The 21,343-nt window shown below is 42.1% G+C and overlaps 1 protein-coding gene across 28 annotated transcripts in view; it reads left to right on the top strand.

The window, feature by feature from the left end:
• Positions 1 to 21,343, top strand: part of SOX6 (SRY-box transcription factor 6) — a 518,699-nt gene that overhangs the window by 147,728 nt on the left and 349,628 nt on the right. Inside the window, exon 1 of one of the 28 annotated variants that reach the window (XM_006134581.5) lies at positions 4,168 to 5,022. The exons of 24 other annotated variants lie outside the window; for them this stretch is intronic. The gene's annotated coding sequence lies outside the window, so the exon portion shown is untranslated. Of the gene's footprint in view, positions 1 to 4,167; positions 5,023 to 5,049; positions 5,474 to 21,343 lie in introns of those variants that run through there. 3 more of the 28 variants (XM_006134582.5, XM_006134579.5, XM_006134570.5) reach the window with 3 other exon arrangements.

Genomic DNA, 21,343 nt, shown 5'->3' with positions numbered 1-21,343 from the left:
CCTGCCCCCCTCATCAAGGAATCCTAAAGGGATTAAAGATCAAAGAATGGTAGGCTAGAGCTTCATTAGGAAACCCTCAACTGTACCTAGTAGGTAACTATGCTCAGCACATTATCTCCCCCTTAAATAGACCATACTACAAACTTCAGTCAAGCAGACATGCCACAAGCAAGCAAGCCCAACGACAAATAAACTGACAGCAAACTCATTCCGAGGGTAATTTCCTTTCCCTGGAGAATTCCCTCACAAAACTCCCGTAGTGCTGTGCCTGTTTGCTAGTTCATGAATTCAAGAGAAGTTGTCTCTAGAATATCTTCCTTGTGTGAGGATGAGAATTTCCCATTCCTTGCTTTTCCCCCTGTGCCTGACCCCAGTTTCACTTGGCTTCTGGTTATGTTTCCTGCTTTGCTCTTCCCTTACAATGTCTGGGTAGATACAAACTTCTCTCCATTTTGCATATGAAACACTATTATGTTGTCCGTGGAACTTGTATCTTTCTATGCACAATGTTTCTTTAAGCACATGTGGTGCAGAGTAGTCCTGCGGTTGGATAATTCATAAGATCTAAGTATTAATATTATTATTATTGCTTGAAAGGATCCTTATTATTTTCCACAACAGTACGGTCACCTGGCAGCAGGTCATTAGCATTTTAGGCTTCTTTCCTTCACAACAATGCACAACATGCTAATTAGAGGGTTCTGAAACTAAGCAACCTGTTTTAAAATCAGACATTTTAATTTGCAGCTTTAATGGCTGTGTTATAATAACTGGCTTTGGGGGAAAAAAATCTCATGTTCCAGTAGCAAGGCCCAGTGTAACAGAGGCTGACAAAATTAAAAACCTCATAATGTGACCTTTGCCTGGGATAAAAGGCTGTTTCATAACAATTTCCTTTTGTTCTTTGTTTAAGCCATTACTCCAAGAGGAGCCTCCGATTAATCTAAGTAAATGCATCATTACAGTCCTAATCCATGTCCTTCTGTCAGTGTCTGTTTTAATTAAATAAGAAACACTAGGAGAAAGAAGGCTGGTTGATCAGAGTAAGATTAAAAAAAGCTTTACTGTTTTGTCCATTTGCATAGCTCCAGATGCCATAATATTGCAGCTTAAAGCAGGAAAACTTGTAGTATAGTTTAACACAGTTCTCCCTATTACAGTATTAAAATAACCAGATTCACCAGTGAAATCATTCCAATAATCCAATTAATTATATACAGAACATTCCCAGGCAAATGGTATGACAGCTTTGGTTGAGTAATTTGACACATTATTATGTTTTGGGTAGTATACATAATTGGGTACAAACTGTTTGTATCCAAGTGCAACTGTTTTGTATATTAAATAAAGCACTAAGTTATGAATTTTTGGTGTCAGTTTGTTATTTTCTTTTTTTTAAATGGCCTCTGTCATTTTTTAAAAAGGAATTTGGAGCATAATTCTTTTCAAACAGTGAAGAGCCTGTTTAATAAAAGTTGTAAGATGAATACATCTAGCTAGTTAATATTGCTAAAGCAATACATATGGTAGAAACTCTTCCTCAAGGTAGTGTTTCAAGATCCCTGTGGTGAGGGCTTCCTCCCACAGCCAGGCCATTATCTGATGTAATGAAAAGAGAAAGTGTGCAACACTGAGATTGTTAATTAATTTAGCCTAACAAGATGAAGATAAATGAAGCAAAGCATGGATTGAATGAAGCAAAAGGTCTTATTTACAATTTAATACTTCTTTATATTATGCATTTTTCAATTTACAAAAGAAAAGCTCCTGACTTTAAAGGAAATATGGACTGTGAATCTACATGCAAGACACCTTTCCAGCACATAAACCTTTCTGGCTACTGTTAAAAATGTAGTGTCAGAGTTAACCTTTAACTTACAACTTTTTCCCTTTTAAACCTTGGTGACAGAATGTTGATCACAAAATAGTAAACAAGGATCTGAATCTGCTGCCACTGAAGTCAATTTAAAAATACTCATGGGAGCACTTTGGGGGCTCTAACTTCTGTCTTTTGTCTCAGTTTGCCCTGTTGTATTATCTGAGTTCTAATTCATGTAGAAGACTACTTAAAAAAAAGAGGGTGGGTGAGGCGGGAGACTTGATTCTGATTTTACTGGCACCAACATAACTACTAATTCATGAGCTTCACTGTCATTTTATATGGCAGAAACTAAGAATAATGTATTTGACAAATGTTTTGATAGATTCAAACTAGGGTTTTTGGTTTTATTGTTTTCGCCTCTGAAACTCAGTGGTAATTTTATGCAAGTTATAAGATTTTCAAACTTCATACTTCAGTTTTATCAGTTAAAAACAGAATTAAAAACAAAAAAACAAAAAGACTAAGATTGTTAAACCATTTCCTGCTTCAATTTTTAATTCAAGGAGTGCTCTCTCTTTAAACACAGGGGGAAAACTGTCCATTTCAAATCACATTATTCAGTTGCCTACATTTCTAGATGTATTATTTGAGTTCTCAGTCTCAAAGTTTGGGACATCACTCAGCAGAGGAGCTGAACAAAAACTGAAACAGCTGAAATGTGGTTATTTGCAATAGTTATTAAAAAAAAAAAAACCAAAACCTTGAGCTATATATGATTTCCATGTAGCTTTATTGGTTTAAACCTAACACCAGGAAAACGAATTAATAAAATATCAATAAAATATTTTCTCATTTACAGATCAGTTGGCTCTGTCCAGTATATGACCTTTTGTCATTCTTACTGTCTGCTAAGGAAATGCCTTCCTTCCTCTTATAGCAGCTAGACAAGACAGCGTTATCTAGTGTTACTGTAGGCAGCGGTAGCAGGCCTCTACAAATAGTATTATTATGTTCCCTGTGTTTTTATCTCGGGGGTCACGAACAAATCCATGCGACTGCTTCTAAAGATTTCAATAAATAGGACTTTTTATCCAGACAATTGCCTTTTATATTACTTTTAAACAAAACGACTAGTCCATCAAGAGTTTTAAAAGGAAAACAATTCTACAGAGTGCTGGTATGGCAGCACAGACCAATCATTATGGCCCCATTCTCCAGTCCTTTATTTTTCAAGTCCACAACAATAGGTTGTTGATTCAATGGACAAGACCAGAACAATTAAGTTCTCTGTTTAGCAGCAGTGCAGCATTTTAATGCCCTCCTCTAATAATGGTCTCATTATTGTTATTCTCAGACTGGGCCTCAGGAGGAGGAATATTTGCTGGAGGTACGTCATTATTTTGCAAATTTCGATTAGCTCATCATGTTGTCTGTACTGTGAAAATCGTAGCTAATTAGGGCAGCCAGTTAGACTACCAGCTTTTGAGCTTATGAGTTAAAAGGTAGCACACTTGATAGGCCAATGATGTGAAAAAGGTGGTAAAAAGGAGGATTAGAGCTGTTGCCTTAGTAACTCTAACTTCCATCTGTGCTGGAACAATGGACTTGTGTTTCTCCCCCACCTTGGTGTAAAAATTGGTTTTGTTTTGAGAGGACAGGGCACTTTATATGACAATCTGGAATTCAGCCTAACTGAGTGTAGTTTTAGTTGTTAGGAGAGACAATCGGGGAATAGGAAGGATGAAAGGTCATGGTGAGCTTCAAGGACATGAAAGGTTGTTGTCTCATGTAACAATAGTAGATTGTTTTGTCCTATTATTTCTAGCCAGCCACCAAGTCAGGTGATGGAACAAATACCTCCAGTTGAGTCAGCTGAAACAGGAGAGAAAGATAACATACCTGGTACAGAACAAAAGATAACTATAATTTGTCGTTATTACACAAAGTTATATTTATTTGTATTCATCCTCTGAAAAAAGTTTGTTTACTGACCTACTATTCTAGCGCGTATTGTACTGCACTGCCTCTGTAGGCCATCACATCTCTGGGAAGCACTCCAATGTGTTAGAAAATGTTGTTTAAGCATTCTTCCCATGAAGAGGAACCCCCAGGAGTATCAGTGATGTGATACTTAACAATAAATTTGGTTGTTGTAGCTTTCTCACATTATTGGTGTTCTTAAAAGGTTTTGCTTCTAACACAAACTGAATACAATTTCTAAAAAGAAATGTGCTTCAACACTTGACAGCATTTTATCATAAATTCTACAGCACATATCTTAGAACTTTTATTGCAAATAGTATTAGGTACTGCTGCAGAGAGACCTATAATCCTGTGAAAAAATAAATTTGCTACAGGGATCCTAATAAAGGACTGCTTTTGTGCAGTGGGAGATAAAGTCTCTTTTGTGCTATGCCATAACTTTAGGAGGTTCTGCCCCTTTGTCTGTGGGGAAAACAAAAGTACTCCAGTGCTATTTAATAAAACAGCTACAGCACACTTTTACAGGGAAAGCATTTGTTAGTGAAAAGACTGTAATCTCTTGGATTTTGCCCAGCACTGCCTAAAAACAGTTGCTTTTTAGAAAGAAAAGGAAAGGTAGGAGCACAGCTTTTCATGTTCTTATTTCTCAGCTTTTGCAACATGATGCTTCTGTAATCTGAGCCATTAATTTCTTTCTGCCAACCCACCTCCCCTCCTGCACACACACCCTGACCCTGACCAAAGCATATGCTAAGGGCCATCTCACTTCCCTAAAACAAAGATTAGTGATTTCAGGTTGGGATTTTAAGGTTTTGCCGCCACCTTTTCATACTGGGTCCCATAACCCCTTTAACACAATTGCAGCTGAGTAATTTTCACTCGCTTCATAATAGAGCTTTGAGATCGACAACAGATTTTGTAATTAGCTATTTATTATCTTTGAAAAACAAACTTCCCTGTAATTACTAGGTTTCTCATCTTAAGCTGTTCTGACCTTATTTAAACTCCCCTTTTTAGCTATTCTGAGCCTCTCTTATCTCCTCTCTGCTCCCAACCACTCTTGCTCTTGCTTTCTGACAACACAGATGGACGGCCTTGCACAAACTGATAATTGTGATAATTTCTCAACTAACTATTCAGTAATAAAAAATGTTATTTTCCAAGCATAGCAGGCATGTGTCGCACTCACGTATACGCTGAAGATGAGAGGCCAAGTGGTAAGTTCATGGAAACATGATGTAGTATGAGCCATTGGACTTGTCAGCATTCAATTTGGTGATAGTGTGGTTTATCCAAATACAGTTGTCTTTTCAGACTATGAAATGGAAGGGATTAGAGTGCTTAAAAAATCCAAACTTTAATGTCTTTAATTTATTAAATACCTGCCCTCAGACTTCCAAATCAGCTTCTTATTTTTTGTTGTATAGTAGTTTCACATATGTACCATTGTTTTACTTTGCTATTTTCTCATTAAAATGTAAGTATAGAGACTGTTTAGTGTAACAAGGGAGCAATGCAAAGGGTTAACCAACAGAGAATTACAAATGAACTATCTAGAAAGTTGATTATTAATCCAGCAAGAGAGAAAATATCCTTCCAGTTAGCAAGAATTAGTACTTGAAGAGCTGATAATATTGTTCAGCCTGTCGTCTGGCATGGCAGAGTCAGGTAAGCAAGACATCTTCTCGAAGAGATTAAGACGTTTCCTTTTTGTTTTTCACCACATCTCATTTTAGAGGGAATCTTTGTTGAATCAGTTATGCAGTCAGTATATGACTCTGCAAATCGTTCACACTCCAAAATGAATGAAACCAATTAAAATGGTTCTTTTAACTTTGGTAAGAATTACTATTTCTGTTAGCAGTTGTATTTAATAGTGAAAAGTCTTAGAAATGTACAATTGGATTGTGGTTAAGAACAAGAAGTGATTGCAAAATCTAAACAAGATCTTGTATATCAAAGAATCTTGCATAACTGTCAGCAAAAATATTATATTATTTTTCTTTAGGTGTGAAAGTTCTGGGTTGTTGGAAGTCATGTGTGATTCTGAATATAATGTTTCTGCTTACAGAATGTATGGTTTTATGCAAATTTATGTGTTACAGACAACTCTTTAGCCGTCCTGATGTTTCTTGGCCCCAGTGTTCATGTTGTATTGATCCATGTAAAACATTTTGAATTCATTCATATTAATTTACAAACATTTGTGGGGATTACAGAGTGTGTGCACTGGAATGGAAGGAAGTGAGCATATGGAAAATGTGCCAACAAGTTTATATAAAGTAAAATAAAAGCTTTAGCTTACTTGAAACCTCTGTATAATGCCACTTAAGACTGATTTCTCTGTGTTGAAGTAGAAATTTACAATTTCAAATGTCCTTGTTACCTGGGCTGTATGCTCTTGATATTGCTTGCTAGACATAGGCAATTGAACTTACCTTTTCAACATAATCTGTAATAGGCACACTATTATCTGAGAGGTATATTAATAATGGTCTAGCGGTTCTGAAATACAGGAAAGACCTGTGTATTTAATAATATTGCCGCACGTCATTAAATGGCACACGCTTAAGTGCATATATGGAGTTAACATAATCTTTAAAATATTTTGGTTTTGTTTATAGAACTGCGTTAAATAACTATATTTTGCTAAGTTAGTGTCTGCGTTGGTGGAAAAGAATTTACCGTCACCATCTGTTTGGTGTGTTTCTGTAAAATAGGCTGAAGGTTGTCCCAAAGGGACTATAGAGATAGGCGATTCAAAATGTAGTTAAAAACACAAACTAACCCATATTTGAGAGCTCACACCATCTGAGCACTTATATTATACACGCTAATATTTTATGAGTCACACAAAGGGGAAGGGAAGAGAGGCTCATCATCAGCACCCGGTGGGATGCTCCTTCGTTTCTCTTTCGATTTTGAGAACTGGATTATGATAAGACCCTGGGCAAAGGAGAATTGAAGAGAAGAGCAGAAAGGGCAGTTGGAAAAGTGAAAAAAAGAAGCTGAATTTGTTTGGCGAGATGCATTATTTTTGGCTGTGTGTCTTTGGCCTACCTGGGCCAGGAGACAGTTAACAGAAGATGGTCAGATTTTTTTTTAAAAGGGGGATTCATCTCATTAGAATCAATAAAAATCCTCAGCTCTTGCTGCAGATAATAATAGAAGCTATCAGTCCAACAAATGACTGCAGTCAAAGTACACTGCACAATCAGACTTAGGAAGAGAAACAAATAAAACAATCCCAAGACGTTATCCTAGTGCTCTTTAGGAGTGTTAATAGGCCAGAAAGAGGTCACCCTGCCTCAGTTTGAGCACCATGATCTTATTAAGCTATAAAGAGCAAGTTAAGGACACAGATGAGAACAATTACTGTACATGGATGATATACACATATAGGAATGATATAGAAAGGCTAGAAACATTGAGAAAAACCACAGGGGGAAGGGGTGAAAGAAACTAATTCAGAGGAGATAGAAATGAAGTTTTCCAGAAATTAAAGGAGATAGTGAAGGTCAAATCATATAAGCTCTTTGAACTACTTCTCAGAATGAGGGGCTCATTAAAGACTGCAAAAAGCTAGGAAACAGCAGGTAAAATAAAAGTTTAATTAAAATGACAAGGGAACAAATTTGTGGAATGCTCTAGCTGGGGTAACTGTAGAAGCTGCAGCTATGTTTATAACAACAAAACAAAACTAGGTACATAAGTCTATGGAAGGAATGAAACTGTATTTGTGGAATTTTATAGTGTATTAACTGATTAGATTAAATAAATTCCAAAGTCTGTTTTCAGGCTCTCATTTCTTATTTTTTATACATCCGTATTACTGAAATCTGGGATTATACTCGCTAAATTGGTAGAGTTGGCGAGCTTGAATCAGTAATCTATTTAACACCTATTATAATTTCAGCTTTTTAACTGAAACTTAATTAACCAAACAGTAGCTGTATCATTTAAGAAGCCAGAAATAAAGAGAAATGGGTGAGAATTAACCCCCCCCAAAAAACAAACCACCCCTCCAAACCAGTGTAAATTAACTATAACTTACATAAAAACTGTGTGCTTAAATAAATGGTGTAAAATGGAAACCAAAAACATTATGCAGAGAATCCCAGTTAGTGCCCATTTTAAAGACTGCTCTCAAACTTGTAGAGAATACATAGATAAACACCTGAGAGCATGGCAAGTGACTTGATTACAGTTCCACAGTTGACGTGATCATCCCTTTTATGCCAGTTTAAGCTTTCTAGTTGTCTACAGAACAACTTTGACATAAGTCCAGAGCAAGCTGATAAGAACAATCCCTGGTCTTAGTGGAGCTAACTTGACTGAAATCGAATGAGAAAAGTGGCATGAGGGTTTTTTGTGGAAGATACAATCATTCCATTTTCTGTCTCAGTGACAGTGAATTTGTAGATTCCTGACTGTTTCAGAATGGCTAAGTAGCTTCCTGTCAGAAGATGTATGAGTGGGACAGTAAGTAGGGACAATAGATGTGGAACATGGACATATGTATTGTTTCTCTCTGCGCTCTGTAAATAAATAGGAACAACGTGGCCTGCAGGGAGTATCTACAAAGAGCAAATAAGAAGGTTCTTGAGAATTTGGTTGGATTTGTGGTTTTAGATGGCTGAGGGAAACATTGAGTCTGGTCTTTCAGTTCTTTGGAGCATAGTTTCTCAGTGATTGCTTATGATGGTGTCTGAGAGAGAGAGAATGTTTCAGTTTCCTAAGAACTCAGTGAGGTTGTGTGGGTAGGCTGAAGTATTTTACAAGATTCAGTGTAAGACTGCATAGTTCAAGATTCATATTCTAGTTACAATGGCCAAGGTCAGTTATCCGCACAATGAAGGGAAACTCTTACATACACAAATAGACAAATATTGTGCAGCAGGTACTCAGTGATGCTTTAAGCTCTCGCGTTACCATAAGATCTTGAAGAACTATCTCCACACTTGTGTTTTGTCCCTTTGAACATCAACAGAGGCATCTAAATTACCTTAGAAGAGGTCATGGCTGATACTGACTTAAAGAGTTTCAATGTTGTGTAACAAGAGAAAGATGAATAATACAGTGCAACCCTCTGCAAATATGGTTTGTCACGAGTTTGTACCTCTTCAGGGTTTGTACCTCTTCAGGGTTTGTACCTCTGCAGGGTCCAAAAGTGGAGGGTACAGGCCAGCATATCTCTCTCTCTCTCTCTCTCTCTCTTTCTCTGTCTCTCTCTCAGGAAAAGGGTCATAAGGAACAACTATGATCATTTAATTTCACCAACTGAATAACAGGTCATGGTAATTAAATGAAGTCCAATATCTTGGTGGGCTTTGACTTAAGGGAGAGTCTCTCGGTGTTCAGCATTTCTGAAAATAAAGCCATTTATTCAGTGTCTGATATGGGCTGAAGAGTCTAACTTTAAGGGCCCATTTAAGAAAAAAAACTTGATATGTGTTTCTTTTTTACTGCTGTAAAGGAAAGCTTTTAGGATATTCGGCAGCTAGGACAATCATTTTTACTGTAGTATGTAAAAAGATTTAATTTTAAATTGTTGCAAAGAGATGAAAGGCTAAACAGCTCAGGTGCTGTTACAGGAAACTATTTTCATTAGTATTTTCTCATCAGGACTATTAGGAGGCTGCATGTGTCTTCATTAGACCCAGCATATCCTAATATTTTCATAAAAAGCATGCCATCTGAAACATTGCTGTGTTCCTTGAAGGGATGGAGCAATCAGATATGCTTAATTTTTGACTGTCACTATGCAGTTCTGTGGTATTGAAGTACAATGTTGCATAATATCCACAGAATGGTGGATGTTATCTGAACAGAATGATCGTGCAGTTTATACCATATGGCTGTTGCACTGTACTGTGTTGTCTCTGGAGAAGACTATGTGGTACCTACTAAAATCATTCTTCAAAAGGAACTAGGAATTAGTGTTTGCATAACAATTATATTATTAGGTCCTCTTCAGAACAAAAAATGTTGATCTTGTTCTAATGTTGATCTTGTTAATACCTGCTCTAACCCCATTCATGCAGTCCTATGGATGAGTCTCCTCTACCAAACAGTCATTCTGTGTAGTGGGAGTGCAGTCAGTGTTTGAGGGTGGATCAAGAACTGCCAATGGACCTGTGATAGGGTAGATCCCCCCAGCCACACACTATTAAAGGGAAGGGAAACTTAGGCAGCTGAAGCACATGGGCTGCAATAGCAGTTTTTGAATGGTTGTACTAGTTCTTCATGACCTGGAGACAGGATTTCATTTCTGGCTCCCATTTATGTCTGGACCACAGAAAACATATATGTATATATAGGTATATACACTGCCTACCACTATTGAAGGAAAGTCATCTACTTAAACCTTGTTGAGAAATGCCACAAGCAAGTGAAAGCTGTTGCCTATAACCATTATTTCAAAAGGAGCTTTTCCTCATGATCATGCTTATTTCTAAACATAGAGCTATCTCTCTTAGACAAGTCATGTTCTGCTTTTCTACTCACCTAATATACATGCGTATATACAATAATTTTAAAATGAGAGTGCATCTCAATTTTCATGTGAAAAATCTGGGCTAAATACAAGTTGCTCATGGGTAGCTCGATCTTCATTGAATTAAGCTCTTTGCATTTGTTGCTGTAATTGAAATGGCATCTTGGTGTTCATGCTGAATCTGTCTTGTTTATGACTTTTCAACAGCCCCTATGTTTTTTCTTTGTAAAGTGGTTTTATAGAAAGTTGCTGATTGTTTTTGTTTTTTTCTTCTCCCTTTTCTTATCAGTTATAGTCCATTTAAGGCTATCATCACATTACAGCTACCACAGTTGTGAGGCAGTCTGAAGTAGCTATTGGTGATCCCATGACAGCTGTCTGCTAAGCCTGATTACTAATCTACAATGTTGTTTAATATAAAGGACAAATAAAACATTAAAAGGGGGAGACAGAGTTTCATTTTAAATTCTGCTTAGGAAGGGAGCCACTGTTTTATAGGTAACCAATAATAAGCCTTCTTTGTTTGTAAGGATTCAGATCAAAGTATTTAGTACATTCTTGCATAGATTTCCTATATTAAAATGAGGGCTGAGTCTTGGACTTGATGCAGAAGTCAACAAAATCATTAATAATTATAATAATAATTAATAATACTGTTGTATGAACCATAGTGAACAATAATAACAATTCATGGATTCAGGGAGAATATACCCTTGAGGTTTAATTCTGCTCTCTCTTCCGCTGAAATAAATCCCTGGACTTCACTAGTCATTATTCTGGTTCACACCAGTATATATCTGAGCAGTATGCATCAGTGTAATTGTGAGCAATGTCTGATACTAGTTATTGCTATCTCACAAGCAAGGTGGGAAAGGGAATAAGTCCCTTTTTCATCAGAAAGTGTCAATGACTGTCTGTTGTGGAGATTAGTACAATTTAATGTTAGGCATTTTAGTAAAAAACAAAAAAAAGTTTTAGGGAACTAATTAGTAAAGAATGTGGTGCCAGAAAATGATTTCTTGTGCCTTTTCTTGATCAGTGTCTGCATTATCACACCATTGACCTTTTAAGGATCAACCAAAATACCTTACTTGACAAATGATGACACTTTTTTTAATGTACTGGCCCCTTGGGTGTGTGACTGTTAGAAACAAAGCCACCTACGCATTTCCATAGGCATATGGAATATTATACAGAGGGATATTATACAGTCTAGCAGTTTTGCAAGATTTAATCTGAAATAATTAAAAATAACTTCTCCTTTGTGTAGTTCTACTTCATTACTAGTGGTATCCTCATTTAACTCATGCAAATGAAGACCGAACCATCAGCAACAGAGCAATTGTTTGTTTATTTTTAGATTTAAAAAATGTACCCATATCTCTGTGCATATCAAGAGATAAATTATTAAAACTATACAAAATTCATTGACTAATGTCAGCCAAATCTAGAGAGACTCAACCCCATAGTAAGCAGTTGGTAGAAGTATTAATATTTATTATGAACTTCATTTATATGACTGTCTAAATTTACATGGTGTTTTATGTTGATTATATAGACCTGGAGTAGGGCAGGATTCCTGCTCTGGAGAATTTGTAAGTTAAGGTTCAAAGGGATCCGTGCAGGTATGAAAGCTACCCATGTGAAATAGTCAGCAGGGTCAAGATCTAGGAGATTTAAGGTATAAGTCATCAACACCCTCTCCTCAAAAAGCCGGAGCAGATGCATAGAAGGGCCCTGATGAAGTCAATGGGGGCTTGTCTACACTAGGAAATTATTTCAGAATAAGTTATTTCAAAATAATAACTCCCAAAATAACTATTTAAAAATAGGGCATCCACACTACAAGGCACCATTGAAACAGGGTGGAATTATTTCAAAACAGCATGTCCACACTGATTGGAGCCTACATCGCATTTAAAGCCCTTGGAAGCACTCTGGAAAGGGCAGCAGGAGAGCAGTCACTTCCTGTAGCTGCTTCCCGAAGCTAGCTGAGATGGGTGCTTTCAGGAGCTCCTCTCTATAGCCATGTCTCATACGCCACTTTTCCACTGCCTGCCCCCTTGTGAGACACCAAACTCACATCGTATGCTCTGGTTGCTCTTGCGGATGCCACAGCACTGACTGAATGGAACTGGAACTGCTGCAAAGCAGTGCCATGCTCACCGGCCTCATGCTGCGCCTCATGGTGCAGTTGATCCATGCTGCCCACGTGCTAATTCAGGACCATGATGAGCAGCTTGGACCAGGGGACCTCTTCACCCAGGCACTGGTGCTCCTGATGCACCAAATGATCCTCCATCCTCTGCACATGGTAGAATGCTGCTTTTGGCTTGGGTTGCCAGGTGTCCGGTATTTGTGGCTTCTGTCTGGCAAAAAAACCCAGAAAATACCGGACATTCTTCCCCTGCCGCGTCTTTTTTTTTCCTCAGCCTATTTTTCACCACCATGTTCGGTATTTTTTGTGAAACTATCTGGCAACCCTACTTCTGGCGGAGGGAGACCAGTTCTGTCTGGTGAGATCGCATTGTCCTGCAACGATGGGATGACCAGCAGTGGCTCCAGAACTTCTGCATGAAGAAGTCCACCTTCCTGGAGCTCAGCGAATGGCTTGCCCATGCCTTCAGGTGACAGGACACTTGGATGGGACCCAACATCCCCATGCAGAAGTGCTTCGCCATCGCCCTGTGGAAGTTCGCCAAGCCAGACAGGTACTGCTCCGAGGGGAAACCAGTTCAGTGCAGGGAAATCCAGGATTGGGTACATGCTCATGCAGATGGTAAAGGCCACCAACACCATCCTGATGCAGAGGATCGTCACCTTGGGGAATGTCAACCCCATTGTTGCTGGCTTTGCAGCCATGGGCTTCCCCAACTGCAGGGGCAGCGGGAGCATAGACGGCACCCACATCTTCATTCTGGTCTCTGACCAGTGTGCCTTGGACTACATAAAACAGGAAGGGGTACTTTTTGAAAGTGCTACATGCCCTTGTGGACCACAAGGGATGGTTCATGGACATTTACATCGGGTGATCGGAGAAGGTGCACAACGCCCACATATTTCGGAACTAAAGCCTATTTCAGAGGATGCTCATTGGCACTTTTTTCCTGGACTACACCATCAGGGTTGGGAACATGGACATGCCCATGTATATCCTGGGAGATGCAGCCTATCCCTTGCTCCCCTGGCTGATGAAGCCCTACAAGGGCTGGCTGGACCCCACCAAGGAGCATTTCCGTTCCTGGCTCAGCAGGTGCTGCATGGTGGTCAAGTGTGCTTTGGCAGCTTAAATGGGAGGTTCAGAAGTCTCCTCACCCACCTGGACCTCAGCGATCAAAACATCTCCGATGTGGTGGTGGCCTGCTGTGTGCTCCATAACACACATGAGAAGAAGGGGGAGACTTCCCTGCCAGGGTGGGGGACAGAGTCTTAGCAGCTGGCCAGGGCTTATGAGCAGCTGGACACCATGTTGTTATTGAGGAGCATATGGCCTTGTGCTGGCATGACAGCTGCTCCACATGGCCTTCCTCAGCTCCCAGTCAGCTCAGTGCTTCTCGTGGTTGGTGGCCTGCTCCCAGTGCTCCTCATCGAAGTGCTGGATGAGGGACTGGAGGCTGGTCATCTGGTCCCACAGCAGGTCCTCCCAGGTTTTTTTTCCCACTTGTGACTTCCATGCAGTTGTACACATGGCTGGGAGGTGGTGGGCGTGCCATGCTCAAAGCTGGGCCAGCTGTGAAGAAAAGTGACAAGGGCAGCCATCCCAGTAGACACTGTGCTTAGCCCTAATCTCTGAGCTGACTCCAAAGGTCTCGGTTCAGATGATGGTGATGTGCTTCGAGCAAGGCCCTCTGTTGCCTACACAGAGGGCACTTTCCTGCAGGGGCATGGACATCCCAGTGGAGCCTCACTACCCCCATGTCCTGGGGACAAGCAGGCATGGAAAAGTGCCAGCCAGGCCAGGAGCCTGTGGGAGGGAAGGATGGGGAGACTCAGCTTCCTTCCATGTCCTGCACGCACTGAGTCTTGCACTGGTGGCATCCCGCAGAGAAAGAACTTTTATCCCTATGTGCTGTGGTGGGAGAGGAAGGGCGGTGTTGTTGGGGAGCATGTGTGTGAGCAGCAGAGTCTGCTTTCCAGAGAGAGTGCTACTGGGGTCCCCTCCTTGTCGTCCCACTGGCAGATTCCTATGCAGGGGACTGGTCTCCTCCACATCACTGTGCTTGACTGGGACTGGATGCTGCCGGAGTCCAGGCACGAGCCTGTGCTGTGTGCAGCACTGCTGTGTGTTTTCATGAACCCAGCATCCTTAATGATGGCTTGTTATGGGAAGGTGTCCCACCACGGAGGCCAGAGTAAGGCAGGCCTGTTCAGTAACCTTGTGAGACGGAGCGAGGGGTTCCTGTGTGAGAGCATCGTGGGGCTGAGTGCTCCAGCTTGGCACTCCATGTGCATCCACGTGAACAGGCTGTTGTGTGAGCCCCAGGCCAAGAAGCTCGAGTGAGGAGCACGCAGCCGCTCGCCTCCCACTGCCTGCTCCTGTTTGTGTATAGGGAAAGTCATGGAACTCACTTGAAGTGCCTTCCCAGGGATCATCGAGTCTTGGGAGACATCCTGGGAGAGGGGTTGGACTGGCTCCAAGTTGATGATCGCGTCTTGGCTGGTGGACATGGTGTCCTGGCTAGCCTTCTCCTCCTTCTCCTCGTCCTCCTCCACAACCCTGTCCTCGTGGAGGCTGACGCCGGGCGTGTCTTGGCTGGAGTTGACAATGATGGGGGGGGGAGGGGGAGAGGGAGGGAGAAGGTGACCAGCCATTCTCCCAGGATCACCTCCAGCTGCTCATAGTAGCAGAAGATGTATGGTGCTGCCCAAGAGTGGAAACTTTGCTCTCTGGCCTTGGTGTAGGCCTGCCAGAGTTTCTTAATTTTCATGCAGACCTGGTCCAGGGTCCTGGTGTTCCCTTTGTCTGCAAGGCTGGTGGCCATTCAGCTGTACACATCTGCATTGTTGCTCTTGGTGCAGAGATCCTGATTGTTGGTGTTCTACCCCTAGATCTTGATGAGATCCAGGATCTCCATACCAGTCCAGGCCTGTGCCCTCTTTCGTCCCTGGCCAGGGGCATCAGAGGGTGTGCTGTGGGTGTGCTGGCAGCCAACGTGGGTGCAGAGGTCTGCCATGGCTCCTCTAATGAAGGGTGCTGTGTGGCATAGGGCTGGCAGAGCTGGTGTGGTGCCACAAACCCTTCCCCTTCTGTCTTCAGTTTTAAACTCTGCAAGGGTATGTCTACACTACCCCGCTAGTTCGAACTAGCGGGGTAATGTATGCATACCGAACTTGCTAATGAAGCCCGGGATTTGAATTTCCCGGGCTTCATTAGCATAAAGCCGGCGCCGCCATTTTTAAAAGCTGGCTAGTGCGAACCCCGTGCCGCGCGGCTACACGCGGCACGGGCTAGATAGTTCGAACTACGTAGCCATTCCGAACTATCTGTACTTCTCGTTCCACGTTCCACGAGGAGTACAGATAGTTCGGAATGGCTACATAGTTCGAACTATCTAGCCCGTGCCGCATGTAGCCGCGCGGCACGGGGTTCGCACTAGCCGGCTTTTAAAAATGGCGGCGCGGCTTTATGCTAATGAAGCCCGGGAAATTCAAATCCCGGGCTTCATTAGCAAGTTCGGTATGCATACATTACCCCGCTAGTTCGAACTAGCGGGGTAGTGTAGACATACCCCAAGAGAAGTGGTGTACTGGAGTTGTCCGGGGTGTGGCCAGAGCAGCCATAAGTGCAGCTGTGAGAGGCTTCTGGAGGCCAATTATTTCAAAATGGCAGCAGCTGAGCATCCACACTGATGCTATTTCAAAATAACATTTAGAAGTAAATGTTATTCCTCATGACATGCAGAAGTTGTTATTTTGAAATAACCAGTCTGCTACTTGGAAATAATGGGCTTTGTGGTATGGATGCTCCACTTGTTATCTCAAAATAAGGGGAGTTATTTCAAAATAACTCCTTAGTGTAGACCCTGAGGCTGCATCTAGACTGGCATGATTTTGTGGAAATACTTTTAACGGAAAAGCTTTTCCGTTAAAAGTATTTCTGCAAAAGAGCATCTAGATCGGCAAGGATGCTTTTGCGCAAAAGCATCTATGGCCAGTCTAGACGCGATTTTGCACAAGAAAGCCCCGATCGCCATTTTAGCCATCGGGGCTTTTTTGCGCAAAACAATTCTTCCCTGTCTACACTGGCCCTCTTGTGCAAGTATTCTTGCGCAAGAGGGCTTTTTCCTGAGCAGGAGCGTGAAAGTATTTGCTCAAGAAGCACTGATTTTGTACATTACAAAGTCAGTGCTCTTGTGCAAATTCAAGCGGCCAGTGTAGACAGCTGGCAAGTTTCTGCGCAAAAGCAAATGCTTTTGCGCAAAATCTTGCCAGTCTAGACGCACTCTGAGTGAATTAGAGACAAGATTTCATCTATGAACTTTACACAGACTGATGAACTTTAAGGTCAGAAGGGACTATCATGATTAAGGTTAACAGATTAGGTTTCTGACTGACAATCATGGGAAGGCCATTTTAGACACGAGGGTCCACTATTCCACTGAAGTTGCCAGGGTCACTGGAACAATTTTTATAATGGGAGTGCTCAAGGCCATTGAACCAAACTGTAACTCCTGAATATAAAGGAAATCATTCTAAGACAGAGGGTGGTGCAGCACCCCTACTTCCATTACCTATGGGTGTTGCCCTGCCAGTCCATTCCAGATGTTCAGATCTAAGGACTGATTGGCATTAGATCAGCTAATCACAAGTCTTGTGATGGTGCATGTATATGTACGTACACATTTATAATATGTGCGTTTATGGTGACAGCCTGGTTCGTTTAAAGAAACGTTGGCATATAATGTAATGTATGTAATGCTGCCTGATTATGAATGCCTCAGCTGCCGCTGTGATTTACGGCAGCTGAATTTGTCACACCTGGTTAGCAGTAATTTAGAGTTTTCCCACTGCAGGATTTAGTTTCTTCCTCCAATAGAATGTCTGTCTATCTTTCCGTTTAATAGACGTATATGTGTATATATGTCTATATAGATGTGTGTTTGTGCATGCAAGTATAATTATGCATATATATACATCTACTGTACACGTATTTGTACAGGTTGAATCTCTTGAGGCTGGGACTTTTGGTCCGGCAACATGCCAGACCATGAATATTGCTGGTCCAGAGAACCTCCAGGGCCAGTCCCCCTATGGCTGGGAGTGGAGCAGGTTCTGCTATTGGGGGCAGGGAGTCTGGTGGCAGCAGAGGGTTCCATGGCCTGGTGGTCCACGGGGAGAGGCTCGAGACTGGCAGCAGAGGGGCAACCCTGGTCCAGCAAACTCTCTTGTTCAGGACCAGTCAGATCCCGAGGGTGCTGGACCAGGGAGGTCCGAGCTGAATATGCAAGATTTGAGGGCAATCCGGTTGTATATAATCAAAGAACGTGTCTGTGATATATGACAATACTAATACCTAGCTCTTGTACAGAACTTTTGATGAGTAGATCTCAAAGCACTTTATGAAGAATGTCAATGTCATTATCTCTATTTTAATGACAGAGAAACTGAGGCATGGAGCAGTAAAGTGGTTTGCCCAACGTCACCCTGCAGGGCAGGACTAGAATAGACACAAACTATCCTGAGCCCCAGTTCAGTGCTCTATCCAGTAGGTAACACACAATTTTCAAAGCTGATTTGTTACAGTAGATTAGTATGTTTTTTCAGTCAATAAAATTAGTTTCTAAAAACTGTAGCTAAGCCTTGATTAGAGTACCTTAGACTATATTTGATTGCTTTAGCAATTTTTACTTCCGCTGTAAAATGTAAGAGGTGAAGTCAATCTGAGCAGTGGCCAATTGGCTATCCAAAGGTTGTAATGCCTTTCTTTGTACCTATTGTGGTTCTGATTTTATACAGATAAGAAATTGGACATTGTACATATGAGTTTATTACTTAAATAAATATATTATGGCTTTTAGAGATAAGAGTGATTGTACTGATGTTCTTTGTTAAGTTTATTTTTACCAGGTTTTCAAGGTGAAATGCATAGCAAACCATTCCTTTGGCAACCTTTATAGCAGTAGCATATATGATATGTCCTTAGTAAACTCTCTAGACATTAGGGGCTGATGCCTTTTAAATTGCTTATTGGTCTGTCACAAGCTTAATCTTGTTTGTTTGGGTTTCATTTTCTTATTGGACACCAGAATTTTTAGCCTGCTTTACATTCTGAGGAGGTTTTGTACAGTCATCCAGTGAACGAAGCTACCTAATTTGATTATGAGCTCTAAATTGGAATATTTTTATGTTAACGAGTATTTTCATTGTCTGCATGTCTATGAACGTTTCCTAGGTAAATGAGGAACAACATTTTAGAAGTGGTCCTTGTGATATTAATCCTGCTTGTGTGTCAAATATAAGCAGTCTGTCATCCAGAATAATAAAGTATGTACATATTACAGCTTGAACATGTATAAGGACCTGTTGTTTTACACCATTGAGGTCAATGGTGGTAGCTATGCCATCAGTTTGAATGGGCGCAGGATCAAGCCCAAAGCTATTTCTTTTTGGTCTCTGTTTTTAAAGATCTCTTTTTGCTCAGGAGTTTCAGGGGGTAGCCGAGTTAGTCTCTTAGGGTATGTCTACACTACAAAGTTAGTTCAAACTAACAGACGTTAGTTCGAACTAACTTTCATAGGCGCTACACTAGCGCTCCGTTAGTTCGAATTTAATTCGAACTAACGGAGCGCTTAGTTCGAACTAGGTAATCCTCATTCCACGAGGATTAAGCCTAGTTCGAACTAGCTAGTTCGAATTAAGGGGTGTGTAGCCCCTTAATTTGAACTAGTGGGAGGCTAGCCCTCCCCAGGTTTCCCTGGTGGCCACTCTGGCCAACACCAGGGAAACTCTACTGCCCCCCTCCCGGCCCCGGATCCCTTAAAGGGGCACGGGCTGGCTACGGTGCCCGTGTCAGGTGCAAGCCTGCCAGCACCCAGCCAGCAGACCCTGCACCTGGCACGGATCGAGCCACCCACCCGATGCCCCCAGCCCTCCTCCTCTTCCTGGGACCAGGCTGGCGGCTCCCGGGAGCTTGCCCGGGACCGTAAGAGGCGGGCACCCGCCTGGGCTAGTTCGGAGATTGTGGACCTTGTCCACGATCTCCGCACTAGGCACAGGAAAGTGGCTGGCTTGGGCAGGATAGCTGCCAGCCTGGCCACCCAGGAGCAGGTGTGCAAGAGAATCAAGGGGGTCCACTGAGACCCCCGACCCTGAGCCCTGAGCTTACAATGGCCGTCCTGGGTCAGACCAAAGGTCCATCTAGCCCAGTAGCCTGTCTGCTGACAGCGGCTAACCCTAGGGACCCTGGAGGGGATGGACCGAAGACAGTGACCAAGCCATTTGTCTCGTGCCATCCCTCTCCAGCCTTCCACAAACCTTGGGCAGGGACACCACTCCTACCCCCTGGCTAATACCACTCCATGGACCCAACCTCCATGACTTGATCTCACTTCCCTTTAAACTCTGTTCCAGTTCTAGCCTTCACAGCCTCCTGCAGCAAGAAGTTCCACAGGTTGACTCTTTGGTTTGTGAAGAAGAACTTTCTGTTCCTAGTTTGAAGCCTGCTACCCATTCCTTTCCTTTGGTGTCCTCTAGTCCTTCTTTATGGGAACTAATGAAGAACTTTTCTATATGCACCGTCTCAACCCAACTCCTGCTTTTAGAGACCTCTATCCTGTCCCCCCTCCGTCTCTTTTCTAAGCTGAAAAGTCCCAGTCTCTTTAGCCTCTCTTCATATGGGACCTGTTCCCGACCCCTGATCATTTTAGTTGCCCTCCCCTCTCCCAGCCTCTCTCTTCCCCTCTTCCACTTCCTTTTCCCAGTCTCCCCCAGTTTTGTTCAATAAAGACAGATTCCATTTTGGAAGACATGTTATCTTTATTTTGTACATCAAGAAGAGGGGCTAGGGAAGGGTAAGTGGAAGGAGGTGAGGGAGGAATGGGGCACGAGCCCTCGATGGGGAGGACTGGGCTGGCTCTGCGGGCTTCTGGGGGTGGAAGCTCTCCTGCAGCCCCCCAATTGCCCCCTCTCCCCAGATGGCAGCCTGCGGCAAGTGCAGCTGGGCTGATGGCCGAGTGCTGTGATGTGCCCAGTGTGGGCACTCAGGGCACTCCAAGCCAGGACTGCTTTGCAAGCAGGGCACCCCTGAGAACTGTCTGTCCAGGGTGGGGGTCGGGACCCTTTAAGCACAGCCCTCGGCTAGTCTGAGACAGCATCTCCACGCTCTAAGTCCTCCTCTGATGCCCTACTGGCACTGCTTCCGGCCATATTTAACCCCGGTTCAGGGTCCACTTAATGTGGACGTGCTAGTTCGAATTAGCAAAACGCTAATTCGAACTAGTTTTTAGTTCTAGATGCGTTAGTTCGAATTAGCTTAGTTCGAATGAACTAATTCGAACTAAGTTAGTTCGAATTAGTGCTGTAGTGTAGACATACCCTTACAGAAAAGAACAACAAATGGTCTGGTAGCACTTTATAGACTAACAGAACATGTAGATAGAAGCTCATGATACCATCTACATGTTTTGTTAGTCTATAAAGTGCTACCAGACCATTTGTTGTCTTTTTGCTCAAATATGCTTTTTTATATGTTGTTCTTTGTGTTTTCTTTATAACAGAAACCTATTAAACTATTGTCTACAGACACACAGGGTGTGTCTAGACTACAGGGTTTTGTTGACAAAAGTGGACTTTTGTCGACAAAACTATACTTGCGTCTATACTACTGCCGAGTTTTGTCAACAATGGTAAACCTCATTCTACGAGGAATAATGCCTTTTGTCAACCGAGTTCTGTCGACAGAAAGTGTTATTGCATCTATACTGTCCTTTGTGTCTACACTCTCATGTCGACAAAGCGGCTTGCTGTGTTGACAGAACTTGATGTAGTCTAGACAAAGTGTCTGTTGACAAAAGCCTGTGGTCTTGACGTACCCACAGAGAAAT

This window comes from Pelodiscus sinensis, chromosome 5 (assembly GCF_052426305.1).
Source record: "Pelodiscus sinensis isolate ZL-2025 chromosome 5, ASM5242630v1, whole genome shotgun sequence".
NCBI classification, from domain to species: domain Eukaryota; kingdom Metazoa; phylum Chordata; order Testudines; family Trionychidae; genus Pelodiscus; species Pelodiscus sinensis.
This window is presented reverse-complemented; position numbering and strand designations above follow the sequence as displayed.